The 14,936-nt window shown below is 46.6% G+C and overlaps 1 protein-coding gene and 1 pseudogene across 12 annotated transcripts in view; both read right to left on the bottom strand.

Moving 5' to 3' along the window:
* Positions 1 to 14,936, bottom strand: part of OTOF (otoferlin) — a 465,027-nt gene that overhangs the window by 164,718 nt on the left and 285,373 nt on the right. The window lies entirely within an intron of this gene.
* Positions 4,230 to 4,336, bottom strand: LOC120938699 (annotated as a pseudogene).

Here is a 14,936-nt window from a genome sequence, read left to right as displayed (position 1 = left end):
TCTGCTCTTTATAGTAGAGGTGATCAGGTGGTCCCTCCTGTTTGTGCAGGGCTCTGCTCTTTATATTATAAGTGATCAGGTGGTCCCTCCTGTTTGTGCAGGGCTCTGCTCTTTATAGTAGAGGTGATCAGGTGGTCCCTCCTGTTTGTGCAGGCTCTGCTCTTTATAGTAGAGGTGATCAGGTGGCCCCTCCTGTTTGTGCTTTATCTAATAAAAAGAAAATGGCTTTACATAGACATAAAGAGGACTTTTTGACCTGCCTGCCTTACGATATCTAATTTTCTGGGAAGGTAAAATTACTCTTTAAATCGCCCGTTTCCCACGGAAGGAATGTTAGCAGGAGTCGGAGTTTCCCAGGGAACGGTGCGCACTTCGCAGAGCCCTCTTCATCTCTCATTTGAATTTGCCGTCTTAATTGCAGATAATAGGATCAGCGATTTTCTTAATTGCTTAGTGTTATGGTTTTAATGAATAATTAATAAAGTGTAAAATTAATCTTCCCAGATTTTATTACATAATTACCTTTTCCTTCTCCTCGTTGTAACGACGACATTCTCCATATAATAAAGTAATCACCCAGCCCTCTTCTGTTGTCACAGGATGATGGTGACACAGGGAGGCTTCTGTCGGGATGTCGTATGGCAAATGATAAGAGGTGTTGGAATTATTGGGGAAATCTATATTAGGGTATTATCGTAACATGGACATGCAGGTCATTTTTGAGAAGACATATTTTTACTTGATTTCCATATTCGATTGATGTAGTATGTATTTTATAGCGAAGTGTTGGTTTATTCATTTAGTTGTATGATTATTATTATTTATATATTGGTTTTAGTTACGCCATTTACCTGATTTACTAAAAAGATACGTGTGCAGGTAAATCGTGTGTGGACAAGCAAGAATTACGAGGCACATGTGTGCACAGGCTAAGGCGCGTCTATGTGGAATTTACTCCAGCTGTCGAGCATCACTAGCTGAGCCTTGCTGTGCCCAAAATCAAAATCAAAATTCCCCATTTTTTTTTTTTTTTAAATGCAAATTTCATCTGATATCATCATCATATATCACGTACGATTAAAACTACCTAAAGTGGAACTTTACCCATACCAAAATGAGTGTGTGCCTCCAGCATTGCTCCTGTTTCTTCTTTCTGGGGCATTGTTTCTCAACTTTTTTACCTTTGAGGAACCCCTGGCAAAAGTCTGGGATCTCACGAAACCCTTGAAACAATTTTCATGTCTACAGCTCACGGAACATTGATGTGATCAGTGAGCTGTGGATATAACAATTATTCTTAGAAATAGCATTAAATAACAGAATAAAAAATAAAACTTGTGCTTGCTTTTTTTGCACAGGTGCTCAATTCTGTGTCAAGCTTTAGATAAGCAGTGAACAGGCAGTCAACAGGGCAGAGAATAGGAGATCCAGGAGGGAACATTATAGCAGAGAAAGAAAGAAAGTTACCGCTCCAGGTGGATTGTGTTAGGATGATCAGTATGGTCTCAGGAGATCAAGGGTGCTGGCAATGCACAAGGCAACAAATGGAAAAAGAAAATATGGACAGCCGCACTCCAAAAAACCTTGATGGTTGTCTTTATGTAAAAAAAAAGGAAAACTGCACTACAATTCACGGGACCACAATACGGGAGTAAAACAGCTGACGTGTTTCGCACTATAAATTAGTGCTTAATCATAGCTCATGATTAAGCACTAATTTATAGTGTGAAACGCGTCAGGTGTTTTACTCCTGTGTTGTGTGCCGTGACTTGTAGTGCAGTTTTCCTTTTTTTAAATAAAGACAACCATCAAGTGATGTCACACAGTCACACGCAGGCATCTGGGATAGAGGGGAGGGCCGGCTAGGATGGGCACGTGATGTCAGCTGTGCTCTGCAGCCTGTCAGCTATGTGGGGATGCTATCCACCATTCATCTGCTTGTGATGAATGGCAGATCGTGGTGAAACCCTTGGGGAGCTCTTGGGAACCCCGGTTGAGAAACACTGTTTTGGAGGCTGCCATTTTGCTGAAGCCCAAAGCTTAGTAGTAAATCTTTAGGCTGTCAGCAGATCAGCTTCTACAAATGTGGCACAGTACCAAAATAGATATCAACTGAGCACGTGCAGAGCAGGGTGAGACAGTGTATTACTGGATTTTAAACAGTATAGGCACTTATTTTACATAGCTATACCTGCAAAAGAGGCCAGTTTTGAAGTAATCTAGCAGGAGTTAATTTTCTGACTAAAGTTCCACTTTAAGTGCATATGGCTATCATCAAAGGAGACTGTTAGGCCTGGTTCAACAGGGGGTACTTAAAGAGGAGCTTGAGTTAGAATAACAGACTGGAAGGAGGGTGGTGCTTAAAATCATTGTTTTTCCTCTGTTAACCATGGTTACCTGCAAGGAAACACTCAATTGTTGTGAAGAAAGACAAGCAAGCGCTAAGACCCGTCTCCTACAGTTGATTCAGCTGCGGGATCGGGGCACCACCAGTACAGAGCGTGCTCAGGAATGGCAGCAGGCAGGTGTGAGTCCATCTGTGAGGAGAAGACTTTTGGAGAATGGCCTGGCATCAAGAAGGGACAAAAAGAAGCCACTTCTCTCCAGGAAAAACTTTAGGGACAGACTGATATTCTGCAAAAGGTATAAGGATTGGACTGCTGAGGACTGGGGTAAAGTCATTTTCTCTGATGAATCCCCTTTGCGATTGTTTGGGGGCATCTGGTAAAAAACCTTGTCTGGAGAAGAAAAGGTGAGCGCTACCATCAATCTTGTGTCATGCCAACAGTAAAGCATCCCGAGACCATTCATATGTGGTGTTGCTTTTCAGACAAGGGAGTGGGCGAGCCTCATTCACAATTTTGCTTAGAAACCTCACCATGAATAAAGAATGGTACAAAAATATCCAACTAAGAACAGTTGGTGATCAACAATGTCTTTTCCACCATGTTGGAGCACCTTGCCATAAGGCAAATATGATAATTAAGTGGCTTGGGGAACAAAACATTGCAATTGGGTCCATGGCCAGGAAACTCCCCAGACCTAATCCCATAGAGAACTTGTGGTCAATCCTCAAGAGGCGGTTGAACAAAAACCCCCCACAAATTCTGACAAACTCCAAGCATTATGGAAGAATATTTTTTGAAAGCCTATGACGTGTTAAAAAAACCCCAAAAAACTCCACCCGGTGCAGAAAAAATGTGCACACACATAAAGAGTGTTCACAAAAACGTGCAAACCGGTGCAACGTTAAGTGGTCCTCCTGTGAAGAGGGACCCAAACCCTGATCCCCTGGGGCGTTAGGCTCCAGAGAGGGACTGAGGTACTGTGGTCCGAGCAACCGAAGCCGACACGGACCCAACTTCCTCGGAGGGACTGCCGAAAAAGAACCCTCCCAGTACTAGGTGGGGCTCCTCCGAAGGGAGACCCCATGAGAGCAGGCAGACTAAGCCAGAAGGCCATGTCCACCCACTTCCAAGACGTTCAGGGCTGGCCCGAGGACCGGCACCCTAATAATCTCACAGTGATCAAAACGTGCACAAACAAAAATAAGACAAAAACGTGACAAACATAGGCCTGAATAAAAGAAGGTGGGGGAAAGGGATAGTGAAATGAAGTGGTCATTGTGATTAACAATGACCAGGCCCTCCGGCCAGGAATAAAAAATTCCTCCGGTCCTAGCCAAAAGGCCCGGCCCAGGAGGCAGGTGCTAAAAAAAAGCGTGTAGCTGGTGCAGTGACCGTGGTATCTTTAAATCAAAGTGTCCCTCACACCCAGTGATTCTCAGATACCCCTGGACTGCCACTCCAGGGGCACATGCACCATAGGCTTTTCGTTCCAAATCCGACCCCCCAACCGGCCAGTGCAGCCCTCCACCCCTGCCAGCTAGAGAGCCCTTCAAGATTTTCTTAGGGAGAACTACCACGCCAGTTAGCAGCCTCCACCAATACCAGCCCTTCCAGACCCTCGGTCAACCCGGCGGATTTGCATGGTCCTACCCCGTCTTATCCCAGGGCATTACCAGCTCCTCCTACCGGATCTCTGATAGAGATAGCACTTACACCAGCCAGCCAGAAGGCCAGACTAGAACTCCAGACCAGTGCAGCACCAATCCTCACCAGGAGCACCCTTCCAGATGGCTCAGACTCGACCATGGGCCGGCCCCCAGTATCTGTCGGGCAGCACGGCGTAGTCACTGCTGAAACCATCCTTCCAGGTGCAATGACGTCATTGGATTGCATCCACCCTCCCCATGTAGGAGGTGCTTCAGCGCTCCGCTGACAACTGATAAGAACAGATATTACACTTGATCTTAGCCAAAAAGCCGAGAAGCGAGCATTATGGAAGAATGGGCTGTTGATTGACAGTATGCCAGGGAAAATTGCAGAGGTCTTGAAAAAGAAGGGTCAACACTGCACAGTATGATCCCTGACTCTCAAGCTAGGGAGAGTCAGACTCAGACAATTTAAAGCTAAATATGAGGGCAAGTCTAATAGGGAATAGGTAGTTGAGAGCATACAGACTAAGAGGGACCCAAAGTATTAGGGTTCTGCTCATAACAGCTTATATCTAATAGGGGACAGGAGGTACAAGGGGCCTGCTCATTTCAACTTGCAGTCAAACCGGGAAAAGGACGTAGGAGGGTCCCAGTTTTTAGATCTAAATATCTAAGAGGGGACAGGAGACATGAGGATTCTCCTCATTATACACTATCTAATAGAGAACAGGATGTATGAGGGTCTTGCTCCTAGAGCTTGCAGTGTCCAGCTGGGATCTGTAAGCAATTGAGTGCTGGAGGAAGACGAGGAGCTGTATATATAGCATATGGGATCATTAGCCCTGCTTTAATGATTTGTAATTCTGTGTAATCCACACCAGCTAGACAGCACAGACAGATCATGGACCTATAATACAACAGCACTAGGTACATTTCAGGGGAAAAGCTGAGCCGAGTTCTGGAAGGATCCCTACAATATTGTTGGGATCCACCTGAATGACAGCTGGTTTCACCATATTGAGTGTGACTGAAAGCTAGAGCCAGCCACCCAGCCTCCCAGTCACTTCAGTGAGCATTGGAGGGACAGAGCAGAGATCGGTGACTAACAGTCCCTGCTCTCCACTTGCAGCATACTGAGAACTGAGAGATCAGTGGACTAGTGATTGCTCAATTCGGTCTTAGAGCCGGTGTGGCACAGCTGTATCTTGACACAGATGATGCAGTATGGAAGTAAGTATGAATTTTTCTATTTTTTTACTTATCCAATACTTCTTCTTAGAGTAATGACAAAGTTATTGCCGAATGAGTAGGCCCATAGCAGAAAACGTCAAAGTGCTCCAGTCCATAGGTACTGAAGTGGTTAACGTCGAAGATAGACAAAGATAGATGTCGGTGTCACAAATCACTGATGAACTGAGTTACTGAGACCATGCCTGTGCAACCTGACCAGACCAAACCTGTCTATCTACCATTGTGATAGCATCTACCCATACAGCGGAACCCACCATTTGTCATGTCACTGCTGATAACAATGAATGACTTCTTAGTAGATATACTTTATTATTAACACAGTATAAATCTTTACTGACATATAGCTGAGTACATAAATTATTGACATAACATCCGCACTTACTAACAGATGCATATTTACGTATTGATGGCGAGACTAACTACTACAATATCATGCACACACCACACCACATAGAAAATAGAACTGGTTACAGACATAAAATAACAAACTCAACAGATACTCTGTTTACTAACACAGTACAAACACTAACATTCAGCCGAACCGCGAATCACCAAATGCATTGACTAACATTGAACATTCATAGACAACTGCTCTCCATGGGAATTTGTTCTCCTTTAGCCAAAGGAGCGTTTGTGAGGTCAGGTGATGATGATCCATAGCTGGCATTACAATTAATAGGACAGAAGTCAGGGGTCTGTGCGGGCCACTTGAGTTCTTTCACTCAAAACTCACCAAATTATGGGGTTGATTTACTAAAACTGGAGAGTGCAAAATCTGGTTAAGCTCTACATAGAAACCAATCAGCTTCCAGGTTTTATTGTCAAAGCTTAACCGAACAAGCTAAAGTTAGAAGCTGATTGGCTACCATGCGCAGCTACACCAGATTTTGCACTCTCCAGTTTTAGTAAATCAACCCCTACGTCCTTATGGAGCTGGCTTTATAATGGGGGGCACAGTAAAGCTGGAAGAGAAAAAGATCCCAAAACGGACACACAGGTTGGAAAAACACAATTGTCTAAAATACCTTTGCATGCTGTAGAAATAACAATACTTAAAACACCTCAACCATTTTAAGGAGTCAGTTCACAAATTTCAGCACCACAATTATATATATAGGCCCCCAGCTATAGATCATCCAACCACTACTTTGTTACCCGTTACTGGAAATACCTGAACTCAATCATTTCATAGGGGTCAATTCACAAATATCCATACCACTGCTATATATTGGCTTCCAGCTGGGCAACCCTTCACCTAAAACACCCAAACTCAATCATTTGAAGGGGTTCACTCACAAGTATCAACATCACAGTTGTATATATTGGCTTCCAGTTGGGTTATCCTTCACTGGAAATACCTGAACTCAATCATTTCATAGGGGTCCATTCATAAATATCCACACCGCACTGATATACATTGGCCTCCAGCTGGGCAACCCTTCACCTAAAACACCCAAACTCAATCATTTGAAGGGGTCCACTCACAAGTTTCAACACCACTGTTGTATATATTGGCCTCCAGTTGGGTTATCCTTTACTGGAAACACCTGAACTCAATCATTTGTAGAAGTACTATTCTTTTGGCAATATAGTGTATTTAATTTCTGGAATTCGATTGTCTACCTCACTAAAGACATATCAGACTGGTCTATTGTTAAATAATAGAATATCACCAGATTGGCGTATACGATCCTAAAAACTGTCATAGGAGAACGCTGTGACTACTTGTATAATCACATCACACACAATACAATTTGCATGGAGCTTATGTAAAGAAAAAATGTTAGGCTCATCAAATTGCTGTCTCATGCAACCTCATTAAATTTGTATGATTGGACTGGATCTTATAAAACCACATATTGTAACCTCATGCAAAATAATACCCTCGACAATAAGTAAAATGCATTTTTGTTAACTCCATATGTTATCTAGTTATTGGTGATACATAAAGGGCAAGGAAATGAAAGTGGGCATCCACATAAGTTCAGTACAGCAAGTTTATAACAAAATGAAAAGACAGTGTAATACAATTTTGTGCATATTCTGATGGAGCTGATACAAACAGAAGACACCCTACTCATCAAGAGTCAAACTTTCCTGACCAGCCATAGTCATAATCCACCAAATAACTCAACCATGTTTCTACCATGCTTGATTTTGAGTAAAGGACACATATCATGGTCATATTCTTTAGCCTGATTCAGTAATAAGGGAAAAGAAGATTAGAAGTGGTCCTGGAAATAGGGACCATTTCTGAAAAAGACACAGTTGACATGCTACTTACCAAGAGCTGACCTTCCTTGACCAACAAAACTGTTCTTTCACCAATGATATCACCCTTGTATTCGTTAAGCTGGCCAATAAGCATAAAACACAAATTATCCCATGGCCTTGTCCCCTGGCCTTCGTCCTTTCAGTAATATTGGGATAAAAAGAGCAGAAAGTGTCCCAGGAACAGAGGAAGGGCTGGTCTGAGAGAGATTGAAGCTGCTGTCAGGTGATACCCAACATGAATATTGGATGAGGCCTACAGAACCTGAGACAAGGCTGGGCACAGCTCTGTAACTAGACCAGGTGACACAGAGAAGACAGACATGACAGCTGCAGCCATCTTGTCCTGGGTCACATGATCCAAACACCAATATTGTTGACCATTCTTCCAAGTTCTTCTGAACACAGCTGTTTTGGTACAATAAACTCTGGAGTGCCCGTTTGTAGGAACCTGTTTCTATGGCAACTTCCCCTCATTACGTGTCATAGAGGCTGATGAGTTTTGGATCCGGTTACTCTGAGGACATTAAATATTTACCGACAGACAACACACAAATACGGCTTTGGGTTTCGGCTCTTCAATGAGTCTTTTATGTTGCAGATGTGCCTGAGACTGATATCTTATTTTTGGCAATAAGATGAGAGAACAATCTGGGTAACCTGTAGCACATGCCTCGAAGGGGGGAGGATTAAATGACTGACAAGAAGAGTTACCCCAGGAATCTGCATAGAGGCGCCCTTATATCTCAATCAAACCCGACCTTTTCAGCTTCTGTTCAGCTATTAGATTTTTCCTATAGAGACTTTTTACATCAGATGCACTGGGCATGAGTGACATAGTCACTAAAATGTAAGCCAACAGAACTTAATTAATTGTCACTTGCAACTTTTCAATAAAGTTCTAACAAAAAAAGTAAAGTGCGATGTGCCAGGATAGGCACATTGGAACTGTATCCTTTCATGGCCGTTCATTCAGCCTGACTGCTGGTATGAGAGAGCCCTTAAATGTGGATTTGTCTTATTTGTTCAAAGGATAACACATAAATACAGCTTTGAGTTTCGGGTCTTCAATGAGTCTTACGTTGTAGCACTCAGCATACATCTTGGAGGAGAGGGATTAGGTAAGTATAAGAATTTGGGCTGGTGCACATTGAAGTTGTACCTTATGCACAATTTCAATGTGCACCAGCCCAAAGTCTAATGCCGCGTACACACCATCACTTTATGTGATGAAAAAAAACGACGTTTTTAAAAACGTCAATTTAAATGACCGTGTGTGGGGGAAAACGTCGTTTTATGTCTTGTGAAAAACGACCAAAAAAATTTGAAGCATGCTTCAATTTTATGTGTCGTTTTTCAAAACGTCGTTTTTTACTTCACAGAAATTGACCGTGTGTAGCAAAAAACGACGTTTAAAACAAAGTTTTTAAACCCGCGCATGCCCAGAAGCTAGTGATGAAGCGAGCTTCAATGGAAAAACGTGGTGAACGTAACCTCGCTTTGCTAGAGCATTGTGAAAAAACGATGGTGTGTAGGCAACGTTACTTCACAGAAAATGACGTTTTTTTTCATCACATAAAGTGATGGTGTGTACGCGGCATTATACTTACCAAATCCTTCTCCTCCAAGATGTATGGTACGCTGGGTGCTGCAAAGCCTATACATCAACAATTTCCCACTTGGGCTTCTTTATCCATGAGGAGGAAACTTAGGGCCAGATCCACATAGAAATGGATAGGCGCAGCGTATCAGAGATATACGCTACGCTGCCGTATCTTACCTGGCTTTAAGTCGAATCCAGGAAGATTTTGCGCCGTAAGTTACGGCGGCGTAGTGTATTTCTGGCGGCGGATTTCAAATCGACGATTAGGGGGCGTGATTCATTTAAATGAAGCGCGTCCCCACGCCGATTGAACTGCGCATGCTCCGTTTACAAATTTCCCGCCGTGCTTTGCGCGAAATGACGTCGCAACAACGTCATTTTTTGAGCTTAGACGTGACTTACGTCCATCCTTATTCACGGACGACTTACGCAAATAAAAAAAAAATTCAAATTTCGGCGCGGGAACGACGACCATACTTAACATGGCAAGTCTACCTATAAGCCACAAAATAGCAGCTTTAACTATATGCCAGAAAAAGCCAACTAGAGACGACGTAAGAGAATGCGACGGCCGCGCGTACGTTTGTCGATCGTCGGAAAAAGCTCATTTGCATACCCGACGCGGAAAACGATGCAAACTCCACCCAGCGGACGCCGAAGTATTGCATCTACGATCCGAAGGCGTACGAAGCTGTACGCCTGTCGGATCCAACCCAGATGCCGTCGTATCTTGGTTTGAGGATTCAAACTAAAGATACGACGCGTACTCTCACTGTGGATCTGCCCCTTAATTTATTTCTGTAGAAAAATTCATCCACCACTGGAACAAATAATAGACAGACTTTTCATAGGCATCAATGTATATTCTTCTGTGCATTAGACATTCAGGGCCAGATTCACGTAGAATAGCGCAAAACTGCGGCGGGGTAACGTATGACATTTACGTTACGCCGCCGCAAGTTTTACAGGCAAGTGCTTTATTCTCAAAGAACTTGCCTGTAAAGTTGCGGCGGCATAGCATAAATACCCTGGCGCATACCCACGTAATTCAAATGAGCCGGGTAGGAGGCGTAGAGCATTTAAATTAGGCACGTTCCCATGCCGAACGTACTGCGCATGCGCCGTCCCTAAAATTTCCCGTCATGCATTGCGCTAAATGACGTCGCAATGACGTTATTGGTTTCGACGTGAACGTAAATGGGGTCCAGCCCCATTCACGGACGAGTTACGCAAACGACGTAACATTTTCAAATTGCGACGCGGGAACGACGGCCATACTTAACATTGGCTGCGCCTCATATACCCAGGGGCAACTTTACGCCGGGGCAAGCGTAACGTAAACGTCGTAACTTCACTGCGTCGGCCGGGCGTACGTTCGGGAATTCGCGTATCTAGCTAATTTGCATACTCGACGGGGAAAACCACGGTGGCGACACCTAGCGGCGAAAAAAAAAAAATTTAAGATCCGACGGCGTAAGAGCCTTACGCCTGTCGGATCTAATGCTTATCTATGCGTAACTGATTCTAAGAATCAGTCGCATAGATACGACGGCCCAGATTAGGACTTACGATGGCGTACATGGCGTTGCGCCGCCGTAAGTCCTTTAAGAATCTGGGCCTCAGTTTTGAGGTTTTGTGGCTCCCAGTAAATATCTACAGTAGGTGCACGCGATATTGTGTCAATCTCGCTCCCTTTCTCGGCGAGATTAAGCACCTACGAGCCCCATCGCGGGAGCCAGCGCCGAGCTGGCTTGCCACGATAGAGACAAAGCCGTCATAGAAGCGACGGGAGATCCGACTTGGATTCCCGCCAATTCTACACGTGTGCGGCGTTTGTTATGAATCCTGAGGGGGAAGTCCCCGCCGGATTTTAAATAAAAATCCGGCATGGGTTCCCCCCTCAGGAGCATACCGGGCCCTTAGGTCTGTTATGGGTTGTAAGGAGAGCCCCCCCTACGCCGAAAAAACGGCGTAGGGGGTCCCCCTACAATCCATACCAGACCCGTATCCTAAGCACGCTACCCGGCCGGCCAGGAAAGGAGTGGGGACGAGCGAGCGCCCCCCCCTCCTGAGCCGTACCAGGCTGCATGCCCTCAACATGGGGGGGTTGGGTGCTCTGGGGCAGGGGGGCGCACTGCGGCCCCCCCCACCTCAGAGCACCCTGTCCCCATGTTGATGAGGACAGGGCCCCTTCCCGACAACCCTGGCCGTTGGTTGTCGGGGTATGCGGGCGGGAGGCTTATCGGAATCTGGGAGCCCCCTTTAATAAGGGGGCCCCCAGATACCGGCCCCCCACCCTAAGTGAATGGATATGGGGTACATCGTACCCCTAACCATTCACCTGTAGGAAAAATGTCAAAGTTAATAAACACACCACACAAGGGTTTTTAAAATAATTTATTTTTCTGCTCCGGAGGCTCCCCCTGTCTTCTTTATTAGCTCTTCTACCAGGGGGAGCTTCTTCTTTGACGTCTTCGGGTGGGTGGGGGCCGCCGTCTGGTTCTCTTCCACCGCCGGGGGGGTCGCTTTTAAAAAAGCCCCCACCCCCGGCGGGTTTCCTCCGGCGTCTTCGGCGGGGGGCTTCTTCTTCCGCTATCCCGACGGGTCTTCTCCGCTATCCGGGGGGTCTTCTCAACTCTCCGGGGGTCTCCTTCTATGTTCGCCGCTCTCCGCTGTTGACTCGGCGCACCCCGGTGTCAGGGCCAAAGCGCTGTACTTCCTCCTTTAACACACCAGCGTAGTAGATTGGCTTCCCGGCGGCTAACTGGGCACTTTAGGCGTGTGCGCATACGCATGTGACCTCTCGGGGCCAATCACCAGCGTGACTGCCCTATTTAAACCAGCTCCTGTCAGTAGACAGATTGCTGGTTTATCGTCAGCTACTTCCTGAACCTGTGTCTCTGGAAACCATTTCCTGTTGGAATTCCGTCCGACTCACCTCTCACCTGGAACCTGACTTCGGATTGCTTCACCACTCTATTGAACTCTTCTGACCCCGACCTCGGCTTGTGACCTGGACTCTGTTGTTGTTTCTCCTGCCCTTGAACCTCTTGGCTTGTTACCCGGATCTGCTGTCTTCTCTGCTCCCCGAACCTTGGCTTGCACCCCGGACTTTCCAGTTTGTTTCTTGGACTCTTTCAGTACCGGTTATCCGGCTTCAGTATCGTGTGTTCCTGTTTCCGTCTGCAGTCACCCAGAAGCACCTGTCATCTACAACCGTCACCGGTCAACGCTTCTCCACTGGCACCGGTACCGCCTCGTGCTACCGCCACCTGTTCCAAAACTCAGTGGGCGGGCGCGCTTGGTCGTAAAGGTGAACCACCCTCGGCAGTTCGGTCTCGGTGAGTACTTGATTCCTGATACTCGGTTCTTCCTCCAGCTGTCCGGTGCCTTCTCCTTCAGCGCTGAACGTCTATCTACCTATGTGGGTAGGTATCACATGGGTAGGTACAGGGCATGATGGGACTGTGAGGCCTATATAGGTCCGATGAAAGCAGCGCACCTGCCATTTCAGCGAGACGAGCCGGCGTGTCAACATCGGGAGAAGAGAAGAAGAGAAGACGTCACAGCACAGCGGCCTGAAGGGAGAAGTAGAAGTCGTCACAGAACAGCGGAAGAAGAGGAGAAGACGTCACAGAACAGCGGAAGAAGGAGAAGGCACCGGACAGCGGGAGGAAGAACCGGGGTGCGCCGAGTCAAGAGCGGAGAGCGGCGAACATAGAAGAAGACCCCCCGGAGCGGAGAAGACGTCACAGAAGAGCGGTGAAGACCCCGGAGAGCAGGAGAAGACCCCCGGAAATCGGAAGAAGAAGCTCCCCCTGGTAAAAGAGCTAAAGAAGACAGGGGGAGCCTCCGGAGCAGACTAATAAAATATTTTAATACCCTGTGTTTTTATTTGTGTTTTTACCACTTTTCCTCTAGGTGAATGGGTAGGGGTACGATGTACCCCATATCCATTCACTTAGGGTGGGGGGCCGGTATCTGGGGGCCCCCTTATTAAAGGGGGCTCCCAGATTCCGATAAGCCTCCCGCCCGCATACCCCGACAACCAACGGCCAGGGTTGTCGGGAAGGGGCCCTGCCCTCATCAACATGGGGACAGGGTGCTCTGGGGTGGGGGGGCCGCAGTGCGCCCCCCCTGCCCCAGAGCACCCAACCCCCCCATGTTGAGGGCATGCAGCCTGGTACGGCTCAGGAGGGGGGGGGGGGCGCTCGCTCGTCCCCACTCCTTTCCTGACCGGCCGGGTAGCGTGCTTTGGATACGGGTCTGGTATGGATTGTAGGGGGACCCCCTACGCCGTTTTTTTCGGCGTAGGGGGGCTCTCCTTACAACCCATAACAGACCTAAGGGCCCGGTATGCTCCTGAGGGGGGAAAACATGCCGAATTTTTATTTAAAATCCGGCGGGGACTTCCCCCTCAGGATTCATAACAAACGCCGCACACGTGTAGAATTGGCGGGAATCCAAGTCGGATCTCCCGTCGCTTCTATGAGAATCAGCGCGATGCTGTCATGCTAAAAACACAATATCACAAACACCTACTGTAGGTGGAATGAGACGACTTGGAGGAAAAGGGGATAGCAAAGGCTGGTAACATTAACCGTCTTCACATTTTAGGCCTGAAGATTAGTTCAAACCCCCAAAGATAAATATTTTCTGAAAGCAAAGATCCTGGAGAATAAGATGGGGGTAGCTGCAGTTTTTTTTACATCACATATATCTGCGCACATGTTTATGAAACCCAAATTTTCAGTAAAAAAATACACTGAAGTTAATTTTAGCACATACAAACACAATATAATACCCAATTTTTTGGCACAATATAAAAGATGAGATTGCGTAAATAGATCCCAAACAGATCAGGCATAAAATTACAACAAACTACAGTACCCAAAATTGTTAATAGGAGATGCTTTAAAAGCCTTTACAGGTTATCAATTTGAAGTTATAGCGGTTCCTTGCCTAGTTCGAAAAAAAAATTAAAGTCAGCAGCTACAAATACTGTAGCTGCTGACTTTTATTAAATGGACACTCACCTGTCCATTTGTCCATTGACATGCTCACCCGAACCGGTTCTTCAATAGTCGGCATGCCCACTGCGCTTTGTGAATGGTCCCACAGCCTTCTGGGACCTGTGACAAGTCCCAGAAGGTTGCGAGAGGGGGTGGAGGGACAAAAACTATCGGTGGATCACCAGAAGTGGGAGTGTGTACCTATCAAAGTACTCCCTGACAAGTACCCCCCCCCCTCCACAAAATGTGCCAAATACATACCGTATTGATCGGCGTATACCGCACACTTTTTTGCCCTGAAAATCATGGCAGTATCGTGGGTGCGCGATATACGCCGATACCCGCTTCCCGCGCCGAGTTTGAACCACTGCGCCAGCATATACCGAGCGCAGTACACTCGGGTATAGTCGGGCAGGCTCGGCTCCTCTCGTGGTCACGTCCTGGACGTACAGGACGCGCAGGACGTGACCGCGAGAGGAGCCGAGCCTACCCGACTATACCCGAGTGTACTGCGCTCGGTATATGCCGGCGCAGTGGTTCAAACTCGGCGCGGGGATCGAGCGGCGGAGGACACCACGATGGCTGCAGAAGGACGCCGGACACGACGAGGACACAACTGAAGCCGCAGACGGACCCAACGAGGCCGTCGATGGACACCGCGCAAGACACCGAAAGTGTAAGTACTAAAATGTTTTTTTTTTTACAGGAATGCGGGTCCACATTAGGGGTGCGCGATATACGCCGGAGCGTGCAATACCCCGATAAATACGGTAAGTAGAGGGCATAAAGCGGAACTTCTTAA

This window comes from Rana temporaria, chromosome 4 (assembly GCF_905171775.1).
Source record: "Rana temporaria chromosome 4, aRanTem1.1, whole genome shotgun sequence".
NCBI lineage: Eukaryota > Metazoa > Chordata > Amphibia > Anura > Ranidae > Rana > Rana temporaria.
The sequence above is the reverse complement of the archived record's forward strand: the minus strand, read 5'-3'. Positions and strand labels throughout refer to the sequence as shown.